Source organism: Dendrobates tinctorius, unplaced genomic scaffold (genome assembly GCF_039654945.1).
Source record: "Dendrobates tinctorius isolate UK_male_01 unplaced genomic scaffold, ASM3965494v1 ptg000017l, whole genome shotgun sequence".
Taxonomy (NCBI): Eukaryota; Metazoa; Chordata; class Amphibia; order Anura; family Dendrobatidae; genus Dendrobates; species Dendrobates tinctorius.
Genome location: NW_027361685.1, coordinates 13,008,772 through 13,034,233, shown reverse-complemented (window position 1 = coordinate 13,034,233; position 25,462 = coordinate 13,008,772). Strand labels below are relative to the sequence as shown.

The 25,462-nt window shown below is 45.1% G+C and overlaps 1 protein-coding gene and 1 pseudogene across 1 annotated transcript in view; both read right to left on the bottom strand.

The window, feature by feature from the left end:
- LOC141082292 (uncharacterized) overlaps positions 1–25,462 on the bottom strand; it is a 987,535-nt gene that overhangs the window by 370,616 nt on the left and 591,457 nt on the right. The gene's annotated exons all lie outside the window — the stretch shown is intronic.
- LOC141082350 (uncharacterized) overlaps positions 567–25,462 on the bottom strand; it is a 41,253-nt pseudogene continuing 16,357 nt past the window's right edge.

Here is a 25,462-nt window from a genome sequence, read left to right as displayed (position 1 = left end):
GGTTTCCATTAAAATCCTCAGCTCGGCACACAAAACATAAGCCCTCACCCAACCCAAGATCATGAAAAATGGAGACGTGACGGGTATCGGAAAATGGTGCAATTCTTTTATTCTTTACCTAATAAAGAGGAGTTATTTTTACTGATACAGTGGGTATGGAAAGTATTCAGACCCCTTTAAATTTTTCACTGTTTGTTTCATTGCAGCCATTTGGTAAATTCAAATTCATACTATCTATTCTTGACACTGGAGTGGCTTATAAACAACCGAAGTATATAGTCTGAGGTCTGGGATCTGCCAATATGTGGCTAGTTTTCTGACTGTTTTGGATAACATGATACATGATTTTAGTTTTTTTGTCTAGTCTCGCTTGAATATACAGTAGGTCAATATTAAATAGTCTCCTTTTGTCAGCAAACATGAGGAATGACAAGAGACAACCCATTTAAGAAGATTTAATTTTGGTTAAAACTATTCCAACACTATGAACATAAAAAAGGCTTCTCCCCTATATGACGTCTCTGATGTTTATTAACTGTTAATTTCCAAGTAAATTATTTCCCACATTAAGAAAATGAAAAAGGCGGCTTCTCTGTGTAACAGCTCTGATGGAGATCAAGAAGTGCTTTCTGGTTAAAATATTTCCCACATTAACAGGAAAAAGGTTTCTCCCCTGTGTGAGTTTTCTGGTGCTTAACACAGCCTGATTTATTGCTAAAACATTTACCACACTCTAAACATGAAAAAGGCTTCTCTCCTGTGTGGATTCTCTGGTGCTTAACACAATTTGATTTATTGGTAAAACATTTCCCACATTCTGAACATGAAAAAGGCTTCTCCCCTGTGTGAGTTCTAAGGTGGGTAACAAAATGTGATTTACGTGCAAAACATTTCCCACATTCTGAACATGAGAAAGGCTTCTCCCCTGTGTGGATTCTCTGGTGATTAACACAATCTGATTTATTGTTAAAACATCTCCCACATTCTGAACAGGAAAAAGGTTTCTCCCCTGTGTGAGTTCTCTGGTGATTAACAAAATGTGATTTAAGTGCAAAACATTTCCCACATTCTGAACAGGAAAAAGGCTTCTCCCCTGTGTGAGTTCTCTGGTGCTTAACACAATTTGATTTCCTGCTAAAACATTTCCCACATTCTGAACATGAAAAAGGCTTCTCCCCTGTGTGAGTTCTCTGGTGATTAACAAAATGTGATTTAAGTGCAAAACATTTCCCACATTCTGAACAGGAAAAAGGCTTCTCCCCTGTGTGAGTGCTCTTGTGCGTAACCAATTGTGATTTACGTGTAAAACATTTCCCACATTCTGAACATGAAAAATATTTAGCTCCTGTGTGAATTCTCTGTTGTGTAACAAAATGTGATTTCTTGTTAAAACATTTCCCACATTCTGAACATGAATATGACTTCTTTGCTTTAGGAGCAGTTTGTTTTTTATTGCCTCTTTTGTGACTTTGATTTTCCTTAGTAGTCAGTAATGAATCAGAAGATGGGACCTGTTTCATAGGATCAGATGACAGATCTTTGCTGTGAATGGATGATGGTATATCTGGAGTAACAGCAATCACTTCAGTTGTATCTTGTAGGATCTCAAGATCATCAGATTTAAAAATTGAGGATGTCAGCTGTCCCTCTGATCTCCTGGTACATTCATCTGCTAAGATCAAAAACATTTTTAATAAAATATCCTTCAGTTTTATATTTTTGAACATTTCTACTTAAACTGTTCATAAAAATGGCAAGTTATGTAAAAATCTTTTTTTTACCAAGACAATGACAGTTCACAGTCTAATAGAAAACCTTGTTGGATGAACCAGTAGTGTGTGGTGTTCAAGTGTTGGTTCATTCTGCCTCCCAAATATCGAATAAAAAGAAACCAATCAATGTTATGTAGGCGAAAATAATACCAATTCTCATCTCACAAAAAACAAGACCTCACTCAGGTCCATCATCTGTCAATGGAAAAACAGAGGTTCCCGCACTATTAGTGGCTGAAAGGCTGCTGAAAAGCAACAAGGTTTCTATAAACCAATCCAGCAAAATCCGCTCTCACTTCGGAGTCTTGCAGTGTGCGCAAACAACATTTAGGATCCCTGTATTTAGCAATATTATAGTGAGAAGAATCCACTTAATTTGCGGTGTCTCCTGGAGCACAATCTGGACACTATGTGCTGGGTAAGAAAATGGCAAATGTGTAATTTTCACTCTCTCTCCAACATCCACTGCGTGTTAATTTCCAGAAAGTGGCTGTGGAGTCAAAATATTCACTCCTCCTTAGAATTATAACCCTCAGTGAATTAATTTATAAAATGGAATCACTTTATGGGGATTTCTACTAATCTGGTTTTCTGTCATTTAGTTATATTAGGGCTTCTGCAAACCCCCCAAAAAGGCACGTACCCCTGTCTTCAATGCCATCAATGTGATAATGTTCAGAAAGGAAGCACTTTATTCAGTCCACACTCGGGCAAAAAATAAATGTTTTACATTAACAAGTGTGGTACCATTGGTCAAATAGGACACTTATCCTCTTAATTCCATACCATCAGGGCCGGCGTTATGGGCAGGCAGACCAGGCAGCTGCCTAGGGCCCCCGCTCCTCCAGGGGCCCCCAGCCAGCGGCACATCATACAGCCGCTATGGGGCCCCTGTGAGGCAGGGGGTCCGCCTGCCCCCCAGCGCCGCCTCCCGCCGCCGCACTGAAGGAGGCAGTGATGGAGGAGAGAGCGTCAGCTGACTTTCCCTCTCCCATCATTCCCCGCTCTGCCTCTGACGTCATCGCGCTCTGTGTGCCAGACAGAGCAGGAGGAGACAGGAGCAGCCAGCAGCGTGGGCACGAGGAGAAGGTGAGGAGTGTTTTTTTTTTATATCAGTGTGAGTACTGGACTGTGGGGCCACTCTGGGGGGAATATATACCATGCTGGGCTGTATCATACCATGCTGGGGGGGCTATATACTATGCTGGGCTGTAACATACCATGCTGGGGGGGCTATATACCATGCTGGGCTGTATTATACCATACTGGGGGGGCTATATACCATGCTGGGCTGTATCATACCATGCTGGGGGGGCTATATACCATGCTGGGCTGTATCATACCATGTTGGGGGGGCTATATACCATGCTCGGCTGTATTATACCATGCTGGGGGGCTATATACCATGCTGGGGTGGTATATACCATGCTGGGGGGGCTATATACCATGCTGGGCTGTATTACACCATCCTGGGAGGCTATATATTATGCTGGGGGGGCTATATACCATGCTGGGCTGTATCATACCATGCTGGGGGGCTATATACCATGCTCGGCTGTATTATACCATGCTGGGGGGCTATTTACCATGCTGGGGTGGTATATACCATGCTGAGGGGGCTATATACCGTGCTGGGCTGTATTACACCATCCTGGGAGGCTATATACCATGCTGAGGGGGCTATATACCATGCTGGGCTGTATCATACCATGCTGGGGGGATTATATACCATGCTGGGCTGTATTACACCATCCTGGGAGGTTATATACCAAGCTGGGGGGGCTATATACCATGCTGGGCTGTATCATACCATGCTGGGGGAGCTGTATACCATGCTGGGCTGTATCATGCCATACTGGGGGGCTATATACCATGCTGGGATGTATCATACCATGCTGGGGGGGGCTATATACAATGCTGGGCTGTATCATACCATGCTGGGGGGGCTATATACCATGCTGGGCTGTATCATACCATGCTGGGGGGGGCTATATTCTATGCTGGGCTGTATCATACCATGCTGGGGGGCTATATACCATGCCCGGCTGTATTATACCATGCTGGGGGGCTATATACCATGCCCGGCTGTATTATACCATGCTGGGGGGGCTATATACCATGCTGGGCTGTATTATACCATACTGGGCTGTACTATTCCTTTCTGGGGGGGCTATATACCATGCTGGGCTGTATTATACCAATCTGGGGGGATATATACCATGCTGGGCTGCATTATACCATGCTGGGCTGTATTATACCTTGGTGGGCTGTATATCATGCTGGGCTGTATTATGCAGCCCACCATAGTATACAGCCCAGCATGGTATACAGCCTGTATAACATGCTGGGCTGTATTATACCATGGTGGGCTATATACCATGCTGTGCTGTATCCCATGGTGGGCTGGGCTGTATAACATGTGGTGCTGGGCTATATACCATGTGGTGCTGGGCTATATACTATGCAGCTGTGTTATATACCATGGGGGTACATTTTACATTATATTCTATAGGGGGAGGCTGTGTTATATAATATGGGGGGCTACATTATATTCTATGGGGAGGTGGGCTGTATTATATTCTATTTGGGGCTACATTATATTCTATGGGGGGCTGTATTATAATTATTATATTCGATGGGGGCTGCATTATGCTATATGAGGAGGGCTGCATTGTATTCTATGGTGGAGCTACATTATGTTATATAAGGGGCTGCATTATATCCTATGAGGGGGTTGCCATATATTCTATGGAGGGGCTGCATTATACTATATGGGGGGTGGGGCTGCATTATATTCTATGGGGGGATACATTATATTCTGTGGAGTGGCTGCATTATACTCTGGGGTAGCTGCATTATTCTCTAAGGGGTGGCTGCATTATACTATAAGAGGGGGGCTGCATTATATTCTATGGGGGTTACATTATATTGTATGGTGGGGCTCATTATACTCTGTGGGGTGGCTGCATTATGCTCTATTGGGTGGCTGCATTATACTATATGTGGGCTGCATTATACTGTATCGAGGACTATGGGGAATAGATTATATGAAGAACTATGGGGTGCATTATGCTATGGGAAGCGAATTGTACTATATGGGTGACTATGGCGGTGCATTATACTATATGGAGAACTATGAGGAGTGTATTATACTATATGGAGGACTGAGCAGTGTATTTTAATATATGGAGGGCTATGAGGAGTGTATTATACTATATGGAGGACTGAGGAGTGTATTATACTATATGGAGGACTATGGGGAGTGTATTATACTATATGGAGGACTGAGCAGTGTATTTTATTATATGGAGGGCTATAAGGAGTGTATTATACTACATGGAGGACTGAGGAGTGTATTATACTATATGGAGGACTATGGGGAGTGTATTATACTATATGGAGGCGGCACGGTGGCTCAGTGGTTAGCACTGCAGCCTTGCAGTGCTGGGGTCCTGGGTTCGAATCCCACCAAGGACAACATCTGCAAGGAGTTTGTATGTTCTCCCCGTGTTTGCGTGGGTTTCCTCCCACATTCTAAAGACATACTAATAGGGAATTTAGATTGTGAGCCCCATCGGGGACAGTGATGATGATGTGTGCAAACTGTAAAGCGCTGCGGAATATGTTAGCGCTATATAAAAATAAAGATTTATTTTTTTATTTTATATGGAGGACTGAGCAGTGTATTTTATTATATGGATGGCTATAAGGAGTGTATTATCCTACATGGAGGACTGAGGAGTGTATTATACTATATGGAGGACTATGGGGCAGATTATATTATATGGAGGACTATGGGGTGTAAACTGTAGATGTGCTGCTGATAACATGATACTGTATGGTGATCTGTAGGTGTGTGCACACATTGCGGATTAGTCTGCGGCTTTTTCTGCAGAGAATCCATATCTCTTGGCAGAAACCGCAGGGTAAAGCACATGCATTTTTCCTGCGGATTCCTAGCATGTGTACAGCGGATTTGATGCAGGCTCTAGTGAGGTTTGGCAGTGCGGATGAGAGATTGATTGATTTGTATGTCCCAGAACGTACTCTGCAGCTGCGGTTCCGCAAAAAAGAAGTAACACGCTGCAGAAAATAAACCACAGCAAATCTGCACGGAATTTTCCGCAGCATGTGCATGACGGATTTGGTTTTCCATAGGATTACATGGTACTGTAAACTGCATGGAAACTGCTGCGGATCCGCAGGACCAAATCCGCTGCGGATTCGCAGCAAAAACCGCAACGTGTGCACACACCCTTAGTGATCCATTAGTGATCGTTCTGTTCCCATCATTCTTTCTCTGACGGTGGAAAGAGGCCGGGAAACAAGAGTTGAACGACTTCTTCAATTTTGTCGATCATTTAGCGGCCTGAACTCAGCGCATGTAACTACAATCGAAATACTTCTGTGTGATGTGCAATATGTCAGCATTTGGGGCCCCATTTTAAACTTTGCCTAGGGCCTCACTTTGCCTAAAACCGGCCTTGCATACCATTTCACCATAAACTAATATGCTCACCTTAGGCTACTTTCACACATCCGGTGTGGGGTCTGGCGGCGTGCGGCGAAAAGCCGGGCCGCCGGATCCGGCCTGCAGCGGTGACACCGGATGTGTGTGCGGCGTCTGATACGGCTCGGACGTGATTTAAAGGAGCCGCAGGAGGAACATATACACCGGTGGACAGAGGCAGCCGCTGAGAGAGACAGCTGCTGAAAGGGAGGGGAGGGGAGAGAGGGGTGGAGAGAGAGACAGACATGTGGGGTTAACACTCAGTGTCCAGGTGAGAGAATCTCTCTCTCTTGCCGGGCACTTGTGGGGTTAACCCCACAGAGAGATCTCGCTCTCTCACCCAGACACTGTGAGGGTTAACCCCACAAGTGCCCGGCGAGAGATCTCTCACAAGTGTCCGGGTGACAAAGAGATCTCTCTCTCTCGCCGGGCACTTGTGGGGTTAACATTCACAGAGTCCGGGCATGCGCTGTGGAAAAATCCGGTCCGGCACTGACAAAAAACGTTGCAGAGAACGTTTTTTGCAGATGCCGGACGGCTAATTTTTGCCGTGTCCGGCAACAACCGGACATGACGCATAACCATCCGGCACGATGAGGCGACCATGAAAGCTTATGGGACAAAACTGGATCCGGTGCTGGATCCGGTTATTAAAAATGTCGCCACATCGTGCCGGATTACAAAAACCGGATGTGTGAAAGAGGCCTTACACTGACATCTATCATTTGCTTCATTTAATACAATACGCAGTGTAAGTGGGCACAACCTGGCTATTTTAATAGATACAAGCTTATTTTCGACTCCCCTCTCACTTGTGAAACGTGTAGTGCACACAGAACTACTTGCTGTCTGTGGAACGCAAGCAATGGGTCTTCCGGTGCTTGGAACACACGCCGACATCACTTCCGCTTTAGTTGCTCAGGACACAAGTAATTCCAGTCCCGCCCCTTTCCTATTTAGCCTCCGGCATTCAGACTCCACATTGCGACGTGACAAGTGGTGGAAACCGTGTTCAGCCTGACACCCGTCACCACTGACCACCCATGGTAAGAATTTCATAGATTATTATGCCCATATAACCTATATGTCTCACACATGTATCAGTGGAATTATAACGTTCTGATACATTTCTCTTTAGGTTCACAAAGAGCTAATGTACGGAATCTACTATAATTACAGGTATAAACGCTCCTCTATTCGCTTTTTTATATATACGTGTTTAACCCTATACTCACCTTGTAATGTTCTTCTATATAGAATCCCAACAGGGAGCGTTACTACAAGCCTCGCTCTTAACACATCAGGTATCCTTATAATACCACTTTAAGGCTAATTTCACACTTGCTTTTTTTTGCAGCGCGTTTTTCCCGCAAAAAAACGCATTGAAAAAACGCATACAAAAGCATACAACTGCTGCGTTTTTTTCAAGCATTTTTATGCGTTTGTATGCGTTTTTAGTGCGTTTTTACCGCGTTTGCGTTTTTTCCAAACATTAGGTGGCCCCTCACACTAACCCAAACCATGACTTTACTAACCCTAACCCTGACCCTAACCCTAACCCTAACCCTGACCCTAACCCTTAACCAAACCATACTTAACCCTAACCCAAACCCTAAACCCTAACTAACCCTAACCCTGACCCTAAACCTAACCCTAACCCTAACCCTGACCCTAACCCTGACCCTGACCCTAACCCTAACCCTAACCCTGACCTTAACCCTGAGCCTGACCCTAACCCTAACCCTGACCCTAACCCTTAACCAAACCATACTTAACCCTAACCCAAACCCTAAACCCTAACTAACCCTAACCCTGACCCTAAACCTAACCCTAACCCTAACCCTAACCCTAACCCTGACCCTAACCCTGACCCTAACCCTAAACCTGACCCTAACCCTAAACCTGACCCTAAACCTTAACCAAACCATACTTAACCCTAACCCAAACCCTAAACCCTAACTAACCCTGACCCTGACCCTAACCCTAACCCTAACCCTGACCCTAACCCTAACCCTAAACCCCCTTAACTAACCCTAACTCTAACCCAAACCCCTAAATTCCATGGTCAACAAAAAAAACGCATGTGCAAAAAAACGCATACATAAGCATGCCAATGTGCACATATGCGCACCCATAGACTTATAATGGGTGTCTTGCTGTAAAAAAACGCATTGCGCGCGCATGCATTTTTTTGAGGCAAGTCGAACGCCCAAAAAATGCAACAGGATGCATTTTGTGCGCCCGAGCGCATACCGCAAAAAAACGCATGCGCGGAAAAACGCGTACAAACGCATGTGTATGCGCACATAAGCGCATCCCATGCAAAGTATAGGAAAAAAAACGCATGCGCTATTTAGCGCTAAAATACCGCGAAAAAAACGCAAGTGTGAAACCAGCCTAATTACCACGAACTAATCACCTCCTGGTCTGATCTCTAATTATTTTTTGATCTTAGTACTATTGGCCTCACAAAGTTCTGCCATATGCCACACTGAATTAATATACAGCATTCTACTATACCAGGGAGCTGGATAGCTCACCATTGTGCTTCTAACAACAGGTAATTTATTATATCTCTAGTTTCTCCTTTATGTGTATCCTATTTTTTACTTAGCATACTTACGTGAGCTTATATTATATTCCAGTGGGGATCCACGTTTGTTCTCCATATTTACCACAATAATTTTAAGCAGTCATGGTTTATGATGCATGTAGGCCAGGACACTGGTTTATCTGACCACTACATTTACTGGGCCCTGCTGTCCTAGTTTAGTTTGATTGTTAACGAGCAGAGCAAAAAAAAAAAACCAAAAAAAAAACAGAACTAAGCATCAGACTGCTATATATTCAGACGTAGCTTGGGGGAGGCATTTATGCACATTTAATCGAAGTACATTTGATCAAAGTATGAGTCAGTTATAACATGGCAGTTAGACAGGGCAGGAGACAGTTAAGACATTTATATACATCTTATCCATGTATATTTGAATTACAACAAATATATACCATATGCATTTGTATAATTTATATCCTGGCCGCTGCATTTATACACATCCACCGCCCTGGCGCTAACTCTTTACACTCTATCCATATCGGCCCCTCAGTCCTTTCCTTTGTATAGCACTCATGCTCTCTTCACACTGCTACATTGCACAGATCCAGTCAGTCCCACCATTCAACAATCAGAGACACTCTCACAAATCACTTAACCATCTGCTCACTCTTTCTATCCTCCTCCTAGTCGCAGGGGACATCTCTCCCAACCCCGGCCCCTCATGTTATAGTAAGTCAAACCCCCCAACTGCTACACTCAGAAACCCCTCTAATCTTATTAATGTTCCCTGCATGCCTTCTGTCGCTTAATTGTGCCCTTTGGAATTCTCTCTGTGTTACAAACTCTCCTTCATCCATGACTTTCTTCTGGCTCTTACTGAAACTTGAATCCAGCAGACACTACCACTGCTGCTGCTCTTTCATATGGGGGACTAGACTTTTCTCATACCCCAAGATCAGACAATGGAGCAGGTGTAGGCATTGGTCTGCTTCTATCACCAAAATGTACCTTTCAGGTTATCCCTCAAGCACCCTCACTTGTCTTCCCTTATTTTGAGGTCCAGGCCGTCAGACTCTACACCCCCTTCTCCATGTGAGAGGCGGTGGTGTATCGTCCTCCCGGCCCCTCCCAACAGTTCCTGGATCATTTTGCCACCTGGCTTCCACATTTTCTCTCCTGTGACATCCCCACCCTCATCATGGGCGATTTCAACATCCCCATTGCTCTTTCCCTCTCCCCATCTGCTTCTCACCTTTTATCTCTAACCTCCTCTTTCGGCCTCTTGGAGCATACTAACTCTCCAACGCATGAAGACGGAAACTCCCAACACTTGGTCTTCTCTTGGCTTTGTGCAGTGGATGATTTTGCAAACTCCCCTCTCCCACTCTCTGACCATAACCTTCTTTCATTCTCTATCAAGAACTGCCATCCCACTCAGGTCACCCTCACTGTCCACACTTACAGAAACATACAGGCCACCCAGAAACTTATGAAGAACTTGCAGTCATCATTGGCCCCTATTACAATGAAACACTTCAAAGTGCCCTGGATGAAATTTCACCTATATACAGAACAACACGACACAGACGTCAACAACCCTGGCACACCCTGCAAACACGTTTCCTGCAGCGGTGCTCCAGGTGTGCCGAACGTCTGTGGAGAAAATCCAATCTACCAGAAGATTTCATCCATTATAAGTTTATGCTTCGAACATACAACACTGCCCTTCACCTCTCCAAACAAACCTATTTCAACACCCTCATCACCTCACTGTCCAATAACCCAAAACGTCTCTTTTCATTCTCTACTCAACCCAAGAGTGCAGGCCCCAACCACAGAGCTTTGAGCTGACGATCTGGCCAATTACTTCAAAGAAAAAATTGACCATATCCGACAGGAAATTATCTCCCAATCACCTCATACCATGCACTGTCCTCCCTCCCCCACTGCATCTAGCTCACTCTCTGATTTTGAAACAGTCAAAGAAGAAGTAAGTAGGCTCCTTGCATCTTCTCGCCCAAGCACTTGCATCAATGACCCAATTCCGTCACATCTCCAGTCCCTTTCCCCTGCTGTCACCTCTCACCTATCTAAAATATTTAACCTCTCTCTCTTCCGGTATCTTTCCTTCCTCATTTAAGCATGCCATCATACAGCCATTACTTAAAAAACCATCCCTCGACCAAAACTGTGCTGCTCACTATAGACCTGTCTCTAATCCTCCCTTCATCTCTAAACCCCTGGAACGCCTGGTCCACTCCCATCTTATCCACTATCTCTCTGATAACTCTCTACTCGACCCTCTCCAATCCGGTTTCCGCTCTTTACACTCTACTGAAACTGCCCTCACTAAAGTCTCTAATGGTCTACTAACGCTAAATCTAATGGTCATTACTCCATGCTAATTCTCTTGGATCTTTCTGCAGCGTTCGACACTGTGGATCATCAGCTCCTCCTCACTATGCTCCGCTCCATCGGCATCAAGGACACCGTTCTCTCCTGGTTCTCCTCCTATCTCTCTGATCGCTCCTTTACTGTATCTTTTGCTGGTTCCTCCTCCTCTCATCTTACCCTTACTGTTGGGGTTCCTCAAGGATTGGTTCTAGGCCCCCTCCTCTTCTCTTTGTATACTGCCCCTATTGGTCAAACAATCAGTAGATTTGGTTTTCACTACCATCTCTATGCTGATGAAACCCAATTATATGCTTCCTTTCCTGACATCATGCCTGCCTTTTTAGAAAACACCAGCGATTGTCTAAACACTGTGTCTAACATCATGTCCTCACTATATCTGAAACTGAACCTGTCAAAGACTGAACTCCTTGTGTTTTCTCTCTCCACTAATGCACCTATACCCGACATTGCCATTTCTGTGTGTGGTTCCACTATTACTCCCCAGCAACATGCCTGCTGTCTTGGGGTCATACTTGACTCCAAGCTTTCATTCGCCCCCCACATCCGATCACTGGCTCGCTCTTGTTATCTGCACCTCAAAAACATTTCTAGAATTCAACCTTTTCTTACCTTCGACTCCGCAAAAACTCTTACTGTTTCTCTTATTCATTCTCGTCTGAACTATTGTAACTCTCTTCTAATCGGTCTCCCTCTTACCAAACTCTCCCCCCTCCAATCTGTCTTGAATGCTGCAGCCAAGATCATATTCCTCGCCAATCATTACACCGATGCCTCTACCTTGTGCCAGTCATTACACTGACTACCCATCCACTCCAGAATCCAGTACAAATTTAGTACACTCACCCACAAAGCTCTCCATGGCTCAGCACCACCCTACATCTCTTCTATCGTCTCAGCCTACCACCATACCCGTGTCCTCCGTTCTGCTGATGACCTGAGGTTAGCATCCTCAACAATCAGATTCTCCCACTCCCGTCTCCAAGACTATACATGTGCTGCACCAATTCTTTGGAATGCACTTCCCAGGTCAATACGATTAGTCCCCAATCCCTACAATTTTAAACGTGCCCTGAAAACGCATTTATTCAGATTGGCCTATCGCCTCAACACACTAACCTAATCTATCCCTGTGCGGCACAGTCAAAAGTTTTACCATAACCAGGTTCCCCGTATCATGTCCCCACATGCTTTATGCATCCATTAGTCCTCTGTGTCTGTACTGTTACACACTTAACATTATGGCTGGTCCTTACAATCAGGGCAACTCTTACCACCCACCTTTCGTGTCTACCTCTTTCCTCATAGACTGTAAGCTTGCGAGCAGGGCCCTCTTTCCTCTTGGTATTTGTTATAATCTATGTGATTATTGCTATGCTGTAATGTCTATCGTCTGTGCAAGTCCCCTCTGAAATGTAAAGTGCTGTGGAATATGTCGGCGCTATAGAAATAAAATTATTATTATTATTTATTAGGTTCATTATCCATTATTTTCTTTCCTTTCAGTCTTCCCATCTGGTTCTCCATACATATTATTTTATTTTTTTCTGTACAATTATCTCTTACTATGTAAATGTATTTCATTATCTTTTTTGTAAATTATACTACATCTTCGATTTTCCATACATTGTAAGCAGGACATAGTCATTGTAAGCTTTTATTTATCATTTAATCGCAGACTGAGGAAGGCCATGTAGGCCGTAACGTTGGGAGCTGGATAGCTCACCATTGTGCTTCTTACAACAGTGGGGATCCACGTTTGTTCTCCATATTTACCACAATAATTTTAAGCAGTCAGACTGAGGAAGGCCATGTAGGCCGAAAGGTTATTTTACGGACTGCACAAATAAAAACATTTCTACTATACATGGACGCCTTAAGTTGAGTGCCAAGTTATCGTATTTTTCGCTTTGTGAGACACACTTTTTTTCCCCCAAATTTGTGGGGGAAATGGGGGTGTGTCTTACAATGCGGATATACCGGTAACCACTTACCTGTAAGTAGCTGCAGGCTGGGATGAGGGGTTGTCCGCTGCCGCCGCGCTGCTGTTACCCGCCGCCGTTGCCTGGGATGTCCGCTGCTGCTGCCTGGGGAGTCCGCGTCCGCCCGTGATGTCCGCTGCTGCGGGGGGGCTCTGCCGACATTTTGTGAAAGGCCAGAACCCCCCGGGAGTTCTGTGGTTTCCTCCTGTGCGGTGGACTCCAGTAACATGGCCGCCGGGAGGTGGCGCAAGCGCAGACGAAAATCTCGGGAGATGAGATTTCAGTGCTGAGATCTCATCTCCTGAGATCTCCATGCTGGGATCTCCATCTGCGTAGGCGGCCATTTTACTGGAGTCCACATGCACAGGCTGAAACTATGGAACTTCCAGGGGGCTCTGGTCTTTCAAGAAATGTCGACAGAGCCCCCCGCAGCGGCGGACATCCCGGGCAGCGGCAGCGGACAGCAGCAGCCGAAATCCCAGGCAGTGGTGGCCTCGGACACCCTGGGCAGCGGCGACGGGCAGCAGCAGACCTGTAATAAGTATCAGGCACATGGGACCCTGGCAGCACACTGTTTATCTCGGTGATACAAACCCATGCACTTCATCCTTCTTTAATTTTGCACTGCAGCACTTTGTACCGGATACTTATTACAGGCACATTGTAGTTATATGCCCCATGATGTGTCTGCACTATTAGCACTTTATCACACAGCGATTGTGGCACTGGTTTCTGTATACCACCTTTGGCACTAGAGCACTTTGTTTATAACACTCTTCACATTTGCACAATGCAGCACTTTGTTAATATGGAGGGAATCAAATTTAAAAAAAATATGAAATCAGAAAAACAATGATAGGGGCAGTTGAAAAAATTAGGAAAAAAACTGAAGCAAAAAATGTGGTCAATTCTGTACTTAATATCCCCTATCCAGGTATATATGGTCCCGTCATCCCTATTCAGATATACATGGCCCCCTCATCCCTATCCTGGTATGCATGGCACCATCTCATCCTAGTAAGCATGGTCCCATCCCTATCCTGGTATGCAGGGACCCCCATCTCGTCCTAGTATGCAGGGCCCCATCTCGTCCTGGTATGCAGGGCCCCATCCTTATAAGAAGCCCCCACCCCCATTCCTATCCTGGTATGCATGGCCCCATCAGAAAACAATAAAAAACCCAAATCACTACACTTACCTACCCGGCGTTCCCTTCACAGCCTCCTGCTCTGGTGCCAGCAACTGCTTTATGCTTGTAATCAGCACTGAGAACAGTGAGTATTCATGAATATTCATTTCTCTTAAGTAGCGGCACACGTGACCGCCGGTAGCAGCAGGAAGCCGGTGGCTGACACTGCGCGCTACTGAAGAGAAATGAATACTCACTGCCCTTTGTGTGCACAGTCCTGGCAGCTGTGCTTTGCTTGTGAGCAGCGCATGGCGTCCCTGCCATGTGCTGCTTACAAGCATATAACAGTTGCTGGCACCAGAGCAGGACGCTGCGAGGGAACGCGGGGTAGGTAAGTGTAAAGGTTTTTTTTTCTATTGTTTTCTGATGGGGCCATGCATACCAGGACCGGGGTTGGGGGCTAATCATATCAAGACACTATTATTAAAGAGAAATGAATATTCATTGCCCTCCAAGCCCATGGGTGTGTAATGCAGTGAATATTCATTTCTCTTTAGCAGCGGGAACAGGAGTTAGCCGCAGCCACTGGCTCCAGCCTCCTGTGACCTGCTGCTCCACGGATGCCGTTCCCCCACCCCCCACCACATCCAAAGCAGGTACATCTGGACTATAAGATGCACCCCCCATTTTCCTCCACATTTTTGAAGGAAAACAGTGCTTCACACAGTCCGAAAAAAACGGTAGTTTTAATACAAACTTAAAAACTCAGGAAAAAGGGAAACTCTGCTGTTATTGTACAGAAATTCACACTTGGCCTCACTGCACATTTACTGTTGTCGCTCATAAAAGAGAAGTTTGGCCAGAAAGACTGGACCTGGTCTTGTAGGGACCATGAGACATTCAGCAGCACAGAAGGGAGAGAAGATTCATCCGATAAGATCTCAGGGATCTAGGAAGCCAACAGCATCATTACCCTCCGCTTTCTCTTACAGGCCCAGCATAATACTTTTCTTCAAGTGATTTTTTATCTTGTCAGCACATTCTACGTACGCTGTCATTTGGCTTTATAGTTACAGATCTGGGCAGGTAACGGTCAGCGTCTTCTAATACCAGGGGGTAGGTGGATCTACCAGGTTGTAAGTTCTATAGAAAAGGGCTTTCAATGCCAGATAACATTTCAACCATTTTGGGTGGAGGAGAATGTTGTGGTCTAGAGGCAAAATGGTGATCATGGTAATACGGCCGGACTACACCACCGATAAAGCAGCCACAGCCGGTGACTGAGAGGAATCTGTGACTTCTCTGCATTCAGTGGTTACTACTCACCTGGGTAGTCATATGTGGGAATCTCCTCTTTACACCACTCATCACCCCTCACATATGTCTCTGTAGTATTAATATGGGTCAGATCTTCACCCTGAAACAAATATTGTAAAAGTCACAGACAGATGGAGAAGTCCCATCTATGATCAGCTCTAATCCTGCCATCTCCACCGTTCTCATTACACAAGTATAAAACATATAATACTGGTGGATAAAACAAGACTGAGCACAAGACCTTCACAGCCGCCTACACATCATAGGGGAGATCTCCTGACACCGTCTCTCCATCTACCTGATGATCCTGAGGAGCACTGGGATCTTCTTGGTTACAGTCCTGTGGAAGAAGAGGACGGGGACATCTCTCTGGTGTTGTCCTCTTACTGGATAGATCTGGAGGAAACACATACAGGGACTGAATTCATTCTCTACATACAGATAATTATAGGCCGTGTGTATTTAGTCCTGTCTATTACCTGGAGATGTGAGGGGCTGGGGAACCTCCATTATGATGTTCTTTTACTGATCTCTGTGTCCTAAATACTCCCACTCTTCCATGGAGAAATAGACAGCGACATCCTGACACCTTATAGGAACCTGACACATACAATGATACCGTCATCCCCGATCCCTTCATAGTGTTACTGTATAATGTCCCAGCATTCCCAGCAGTGTCACCTCTCCAGTCAGCAGCTCAATCATCTTGTAGATGAGTTCTAGGATTTTCTGGTCATTGATGTCCTCATGGATCAGGGGGTGAGGTGGAGGCCCTGTGATTGGGCTCAGGGGTCTTCGCCATCCCTCAGACACAGGGTCCTGACGGCGATCACTAGAGGTCTTCTTCACCACTGTGTAATCCTGGTTATGGAGAGACACATTAATAAATCTCACTACAGACATTTCCAGAGTCCTCACCTCTCCAGTTCTGTCCATCTGTTATTCCCATAGATAAGAATGATGTAATGTGACGTCATCAGAATCTCTCACCTCTCCAGTGAGACGGAAGAGGATCTCTAGGGTGAGGTGTAACATCCTCTCCGCCATCTTGTCTCTGTCCATATCCATCCTTGATGGGTAAATCAGGAAAATTCTCTTCTGTAGAAGATCTTCACTGAGAGGATCCGATATTGTAGAGACCTGAATGAGAAGAAGATGAGCCGATGTAACATCATAACAATCCTGTGTAATAATACAATTACTGGAGATAATAAGGGAAACATAGGAGGAGATTTATTATCTTACAGGGTTTAGTTTTCTTCCCTGACATCTACTAATAAAACCTATATATTTAGGCCACAGACAACAAGCAGTTTCCTCCTCGGAGTCGGCAGCTGAACACGTTCCTCATAGACTCATCTTCCATAACGCTAATTCTCGTCTCATTACCGACACTGGAATCGGCGTTAGCAATACTGCAGGAGATATTCATTACACGCAGTAGCGTAGCTACTGGAGCTGCAGAGGGGGTGGTCGCCTCGGGCCCTGTGTTCTGAGGGGGCCCACCCGGAGCTACGCTACTGTCAGGGCTGGCGTTTGTACTGCACATGTATCAGAGTGCAGGGAGTGAGTCATGTGACCGCTCTTCTGCAGTCTGTGGAGGAGAGGGGGAAGGAAGGTCACCCACCCAATCCAGGATGAGCGCGCTCTCCTTCAAAGCTCCCTGCTGCAGAGAAGTCATCAGCCCCAAACGCCTGGACGCAGCGGGGCTTGCTCTGCCTCTGACTGTGAGCTGGCCGCTCACAGGCAGCACATGATCCCTGGCTGCAGTCGGCTCTTGCTTCCGCTGACGTCCTGACAAGTGCTGCCAGAAGCCGGGGGTCCATCTTCCTCCTTCTGCGCTGGCTGCCAGGCTTGTGACGTCAGCGCTGGGTTAGGTGCTGCCTGTGAGCGACCAGCGATAACACCGCTCACAGGCAGTATAGGCAGCATGAGGTATTTACAAAATTCATTAGGGGCCCCGGGGGGATACATTGAGGGTTAATTTAAAGTAGTGGACAACCCCTTTAAACTTTTATGTCTTGTTTATCCTGCAAGCTGGACAGAGACTAAGGGTATGTGCACACGTTGCTTATTCCATTGTGGATTTTTCTGCACGGACTCTGCAGAATCCGCAGGTAAGACGACCTGTGTTTTACCTGCGGGTTTCCTGCGGGTTTAGTGTGGATTTGCTCTGCGTTTTTACACCTGCGGATTCCTATAATGGAATAGGTGTAAAAACGCTGCGGAATCCGCACAAAGAATTGACATGCTGCAGAAAATAAACCGCTGTGTTTCCGCGCTGAATTTTCAGCATCATGTGCACAGCGGTTTTTGTTGCTCACTATGGGCCTGATTCACCGTCTCTCCTGCCTTGATTGACATGGCTGACGTCTCCTGTGTCATCCGCTGTCTGTCCAGCTCTCGCACCTGCACAGGAGGGAACAGGAGCTGCGCAGCACAACAGACCGGATGACATAGGAGGCGTCAGCCACGACAGTAAAGGCAGGAGGATGGCAATTGTGGGGTCAGAGGAGGTGCTGAGCAGGGACCACAGACACTCATCCGACTGGACGCTGCCGATTAGCTTACGAGAAGGAGAATGATTATTTTCTTAAGTTTGCGAGCAGCTGGAATCTTGCAGGAGGCTTTTTAAATGTGGCTAAAAGGCGGTGGCTACAGGTCTTACAGATTAAAGGGAGCCTTTCAGCATGCTGTCCCCATATAAGGTCCGGCCAGCATCGCCCTCACATACAGTGTTCTAGAATGCTCTCTATATGTCCCCAATCCTCTATGCAAGGCACAAAAAAGAGCTTTTATTATACTCACAGATGGCGCGGTCTGGGCGTCTCTAGTCTTGATCCGGTGCTCACCCTCTTCTTGTGATCGCTGTCCCGCTTCGTGTGGAAGATGCGTCCTACATCATGCATTCAGTGTCCTCTATCGCACTTCTGTGCAGGTGCACTTATCTTTGCCCTACTGAAGTCAGAGCATAGTATTGTAGTGCGCATGCGCCGGCTTTACTTCCAGGTCATCAGCACCCTTTAGCCTTTCCCAGCGCATACGCACTACAGTACTTAGCTCTGCTTTCAGCAGCCCAGAGAAAAGTGCGCCTGCACAGGAGCACAATGGGTGACACTGTGTGGATGACTAAGGACGTGTCATCCAGATGAAGCAGTTATGGAGAATGGCGATCATAAGTCAAGACCAGCTATGCCTTTGTGAGTGCCGTTGGTGAGTATAATGAGAGGTCATTTTTATGCCTTGCACAGGCGATTGGGGACAGATTTACAGCTTTCTATATAGACTCTGCCTATGGGGATGCATTACACTATAGAGGCTGCCTATGGGGATGCATTACGCTATAGAGGCTGCCTATGGGGGTGCATTACACTATAGAGGCTGCCTATGGGGGTGCATTACGCTATAGAGGCTGCCTATGGGGGTGCATTACACTATAGAGGCTGCCTATGGGGATGCATTATACTATAGACATTCAAAAAGAGAAAAAAAAGCCAGCTCACCTGAAGGCATGTGTAGTGGATAGCCCGGACCACGTGCAGTTTTCACGCAGTAAGCAAGGAAAAAGAAAAAAGGTCCAGCTTTGCAAATTCAAGTCCAATTTATTGTTAAAAACAAGTCCAAAACAGAGCAAAAAATGGTGTGTTCACATGAGTAACAAGTAGTAGATTACGCGTTTCGAACAATAGCTTGTTCTTTCTCAAAACTACTTCCCTTGGGTGTTACTGCAATATATACTCTTTACACCCAGTAAATTACAAACACATGGTGTGAAGGGAGAAAAAAAAAAAAAAGGGGAGAGGGAAACATGTGTGAGATATAAAAAATAACATTACAAAGAAAAACACATTTTTTGTGAAAAGAGGGGGGAGCCAAAAAAGAAAACAAAAAAGAATAAAAAAAAAAAACAATTTTTTAAAAAGTTTTTTTGTGCATATATATATATAAATACAATTATAATAACATCAATAATGAAACATAATTTCTCTTCTGGCATTCAATCCATTTGGAAAGCATGTATTTAGATAGAAAATCCAATATGCTTCGCGTGTTAGAAGACGTTTTTTCAGATCTCCACCTCTTATATGTGGTGTTATTCTCTCAATGCCCATGACACGAAAAAATTCAGTACTTCTTTGATGTTCATTAATGAAGTGTCTGGATGCAGATGAGATGGAGCGATTAATACTGGAAGGAGATAAGATGTCAGTTATATGTTCAGATATGCGAGTCTTGAGCATGCGAGATGTGCAGCCCACATATCTCAAGTTGCATTTGGAGCAAACAATCACATATACTACGTTTTTACTATTGCAATTGATATATTGTTTTATTTTATGTTCATTACACTTAGTACCATCAAAAAAGGAATGAACATTATTAGAATGTACACATGTTCTGCATCTGGATGTACCGCAGCGGTAAAAACCGCAGCAGTGTAGCCATGTCCGAGATCCAGTTTTAGAGCTAAAAAAGCTAGGAGATACCATGTCTGATAAGGTGTTGGCTTTTTTAGCAACCACTCTGCAGCCATTAGATAAAATGCTAGACAAGACCTCATCTTCAAACAGAATAGGTAGATGTTTCAAGAAGAGTGCTTTAATGGTGTTAAACTGAGAACTATATTGGATAGAGCAAACCATCTTATCTGGATTTTTATCATTATTATATACCTTTGGCAATAACAAATCATGTCTTTTTTTCTTTTGTACAATTTTCTTTGCTCTATCAAGACACCAATTAGAGTAACCCCTCTTGCTCAGCTTGTTGCAGCATGACTCAATTTCTCCTTTCAGGGCATTGTCATCACTGCAATTTCTAGTGATTCTAGTGAGCTCCCCCACTGGTATAGATTTAATAGTGTGACCGGGATGGCTACTAGATGCATGTAAAATGGTGTTACCAGAAAGTGGCTTGCAGAATGTAGCAGTGCTGATGACAGCACCTGCAATACCTTTTAGTTTAAGATCCAGAAACGAAATTACATGTGGATCCGTCATAAATGTAAATTTGAGATTGAAATCATTAAAGTTGAAATATTCTATTAGTTCTGGTATGGCAGATACATCACCACTCCAAATAAGGAGTGTATCATCAATGAATCTGCCATACCAAAAAATACTAGACAAAAATGGATTATTATCAGAATACAAAATTACCTCCTCCCAGTGCGACATAACAAGATTAGCCACCGATGGCGAATGTTTGCCGCCCATTGATACTCCTCTGCATTGTAGAAAAAAATCTCCATCAAAAAAGAAATAATTGTGAAGCATTAGGAAATAAATAACCTGCATGATATAATCACACAATTCATTAGTATAGTTACTATATTTATGCAGGTGAAATTCCAATGCTCTGATTGCAACATCTTGAGGAATAGAGGTGTAAAGAGCAGTAACGTCACAGCTAATCCACTGAAAATCACTTTTTTGATGGTACTAAGTGTAATGAACATAAAATAAAACAATATATCAATTGCAATAGTAAAAATGTAGTATATGTGATTGTTTGCTCCAAATGCAACTTGAGATATGTGGGCTGCACATCTCGCATGCTCAAGACTCGCATCTCTGAACATATAACTGACATCTTATCTCCTTCCAGTATTAATCGCTCCGTCTCATCTGCATCCAGACACTTCATTAATGAACATCAAAGAAGTACTGAATTTTTTCGTGTCATGGGCATTGAGAGAATAACACCACATATAAGAGGTGGAGATCTGAAAAAACGTCTTCTAACACGCGAAGCATATTGGATTTTCTATCTAAATACATGCTTTCCAAATGGATTGAATGCCAGAAGAGAAATTATGTTTCATTATTGATGTTATTATAATTGTATTTATATATATATATGCACAAAAAAACGTTTTAAAAATTTGTTTTTTTTTTAATTCTTTTTTGTTTTCTTTTTTGGCTCCCCCCTCTTTTCACAAAAAATGTGTTTTTCTTTGTAATGTTATTTTTTATATCTCACACATGTTTCCCTCTCCCCTTTTTTTTTTTTTTTTTTTCTCCCTTCACACCATGTGTTTGTAATTTACTGGGTGTAAAGAGTATATATTGCAGTAACACCCAAGGGAAGTAGTTTTGAGAAAGAACAAGCTATTGTTCGAAACGCGTAATCTACTACTTGTTACTCATGTGAACACACCATTTTTTGCTCTGTTTTGGACTTGTTTTTAACAATAAATTGGACTTGAATTTGCAAAGCTGGACCTTTTTTCTTTTTCCTATTATACTATAGAGGCTGCCTATGGGGATGCATTACATTATAGAGGTTGCCTATGGGGATGCATTACGCTATAGAGGCTGCCTATGGGGAAGCATTACACTATAGAGGCTGCCTATGAGGATGCATTACACTATAGAGGCTGCCTATGGGGATGCATTACATTATAGAGGCTGCCTATGGGGGTGCATTACACTATAGAGGCTGCCTATGGGGAAGCATTACACTATGGAGGCTGCCTATGGGGATGCATTACATTATAGAGGCTGCCTATGGGGTGCATTACGCTATAGAGGCTGCCTATGGGGAAGCATTACACTATAGAGGCTGCCTATGGGGATGCATTACATTATAGAGGCTGCCTATGGGGGTGCATTACGCTATAGAGGCTGCCTATGGGGAAGCATTACATTATAGAGGTTGCCTATGGGGGTGCATTACACTATAGAGGCTGCCTATGGGGGTGCATTACACTATAGAGGCTGCCTATGGGGATGCATTACACTATAGAGGCTGCCTATGGGGGTGCATTACACTATAGAGGCTGCCTATGGGGAAGCATTACACTATGGAGGCTGCCTATGGGGATGCATTACATTATAGAGGCTGCCTATGGGGTGCATTACGCTATAGAGGCTGCCTATGGGGAAGCATTACACTATAGAGGCTGCCTATGGGGATGCATTACATTATAGAGGCTGCCTATGGGGGTGCATTACGCTATAGAGGCTGCCTATGGGGAAGCATTACATTATAGAGGTTGCCTATGGGGGTGCATTACACTATAGAGGCTGCCTATGGGGGTGCATTATACTATAGAGGCTGCCTATGGGGATGCATTACATTATAGAGTCTGCCTATGGGGGTGCATTATACTATAGAGGCTGCCTATGGGGATGCATTACACTATAGAGGCTGCCTATGGGGATGCATTACACTATACAGGCTGCCTATGGGGATGCATTACACTATAGAGGCTGCCTATGGGGGTGCATTATACTATAGAGGCTGCCTATGGGGATGCATTACATTATAGAGTCTGCCTATGGGGATGCATTACACTATAGAGGCAGCCTATGGGGGTGCATTATACTATAGAGGCTGCCTATGGGGATGCATTACACTATAGAGGCTGCCTATGGGGATGCATTACACTATAGAGGCTGCCTATGGGGGTGCATTATACTATAGAGGCTGCCTATGGGGATGCATTACACTATAGAGGCTGCCTATGGGGATGCATTACACTATACAGGCTGCCTATGGGGATGCATTACACTATAGAGGCTGCCTATGGGGGTGCATTATACTATAGAGGCTGCCTATGAGGATGCATTACATTATAGAGTCTGCCTATGGGGATGCATTACACTATAGAGGCAGCCTATGGGGGTGCATTATACTATAGAGGCTGCCTATGGGGATGCATTACACTATAGAGGCTGCCTATGGGGATGCATTACACTATAGAGGCTGCCTATGGGGGTGCATTATACTATAGAGGCTGCCTATGGGGATGCATTACACTATAGAGGCTGCCTATGGGGATGCATTACACTATAGAGGCTGCCTATGGGGATGTATTACACTATAGAGGCTGCCTATGGGGATGCTTTACACTATAGAGGCTGCCTATGGGGATGCATTACACTATAGAGGCAGCCTATGGGGATGCATTACACTATAGAGGCTGCCTATGGGGGTGCATTATACTATATAGTCTTCCTATGGGGATGCATTACACTATAGAGGCTGCCTATGGGGATGCATTATACTATATAGTCTTCCTATGGGGATGCATTACACTATAGAGGCTGCCTATGGGGATGCATTGCACTATAGAGGCTGCCTATGGGGATGCATTGCACTATAGAGGCTGCCTATGGGGGTGCGTTACACTATAGAGGCTGCCTATGGGGGTGCATTATACTATATAGAGGGGTGTGACAGGGGCAGATGGCGGCAGCATGACACAGATTTGGTGCAAAGCAAAGAAAAAGGGGTGAGGGGAGGAATCTGAGGTACCGGCCATGGTAAAGTGCCCGAGGCAGCTGGATGTGGGGCAGAACCCTGCTTACAGGGGCATAATGGGGGCATTACACTGTGTGGGGCCAAGAAAGGGGCCCTGTACTGTGAGAACACTCCGTCTCCTCACTGCCTGTCCTCCATAGTGGGGTCGTATGTATCTATCACAGGAAACAGAAACATGATGATTCTTATAAAGAGTCTCAGTGCAGAAGGGGGTAATGTCCCCCGCGCTCAGTAATGGGGGGAATCTCCACATACCTCCACCTGCAGAGCCGCACTCCACATATATGGCTGCTCTGTGCACAGGACCTGTGATGAGGTCACAGGAGGGGAGGAGTCAGGGGTCACATGATCTCCGGAGTGCAGACCTCCATGGAGCCTTCTCCTCAGTCAGTGACATTCCCGCCATTATTCGCCCCTCACTACTGGCACAATTACCCCGCGCCGCCTTCTCTACACAGTGTTATGTGTGGAATGTAACGTGTGATTTCTCTGGAGGGAAATAGACCCCACACAGGAGGGAATTATCCCCAGTTACCGGCCGTCTACTATATGGCGGCATATGATTGTGCTATCGACTCCACACCAGGAGCTGAAATGCCCAAATCTCGGTTATTTCCTCCTTCCAGAGTCCGGCTGAGGCCGGGGTCACACATAACGTATAAAAATCAGTCCGTGTTTCAGGGCCGAGAATCACAGAAATGTTCCCTGATCAGTGATCCGTGTGTCCTCCGTGTGCAGAGCGAGGATGCGATCTCCTCACATCAAAGTGTCCGTGTGGCGAGATTTTACTGCAAAATGGACATTTAACTGATCCATGGCCTGAAATATTATAGGTCTTTATAGTTCATACAGATATAGATGGCAGAATCGCCGATAATTCTGTAAAATCATTACAGAACCCGACAGGAGAGGAGACATAGTTTACATACAATAAACCATTGCAGAACCATTAGATTTATAGATGTCAGTGACTAATAGTGTCAGTACTATGTGTACTATGGCTAGAGGAGCGCTAGGGTGAGGGCAAAGGACACTGCTTCCGAGACACGGGAAGCCTGCCCCTCTAGACCCATTACCCCGGAACCGCTACTGCGGAGCCAGGGAAGGTTCCCCCTGGAACGCTGTGCCCTGTTAACCATCACAGGGCGCAGCACACATTAGACTGCCGCTCTGAGCATGTACTGCCTCTGCACTTGTGGTCGCCACTAACCAGCCTGAGCTTAGTACTGGAAAGCACACTGTGCACGGCGCCGTACAGACGGACGCTGCTACACAAGCGGTACTGTGATGCCTGTGCTGACTGGCGCTAACGGATGAGAGAGCTGAATGCACTGTGGCGCTAGGCAGTACCAGTACTAGGTGCTGACTCTAACTCTGTGACCCTAACTCATACACAACCGATGGAGGGGAGTCATTATGAGTCATTCACCTGTCTCATACAGCCATCATCACACACACCACTATAACAATAAGGCCGGCGTCACACTAGAGAGGAATACGGACGAGTGAGAGGCGTTA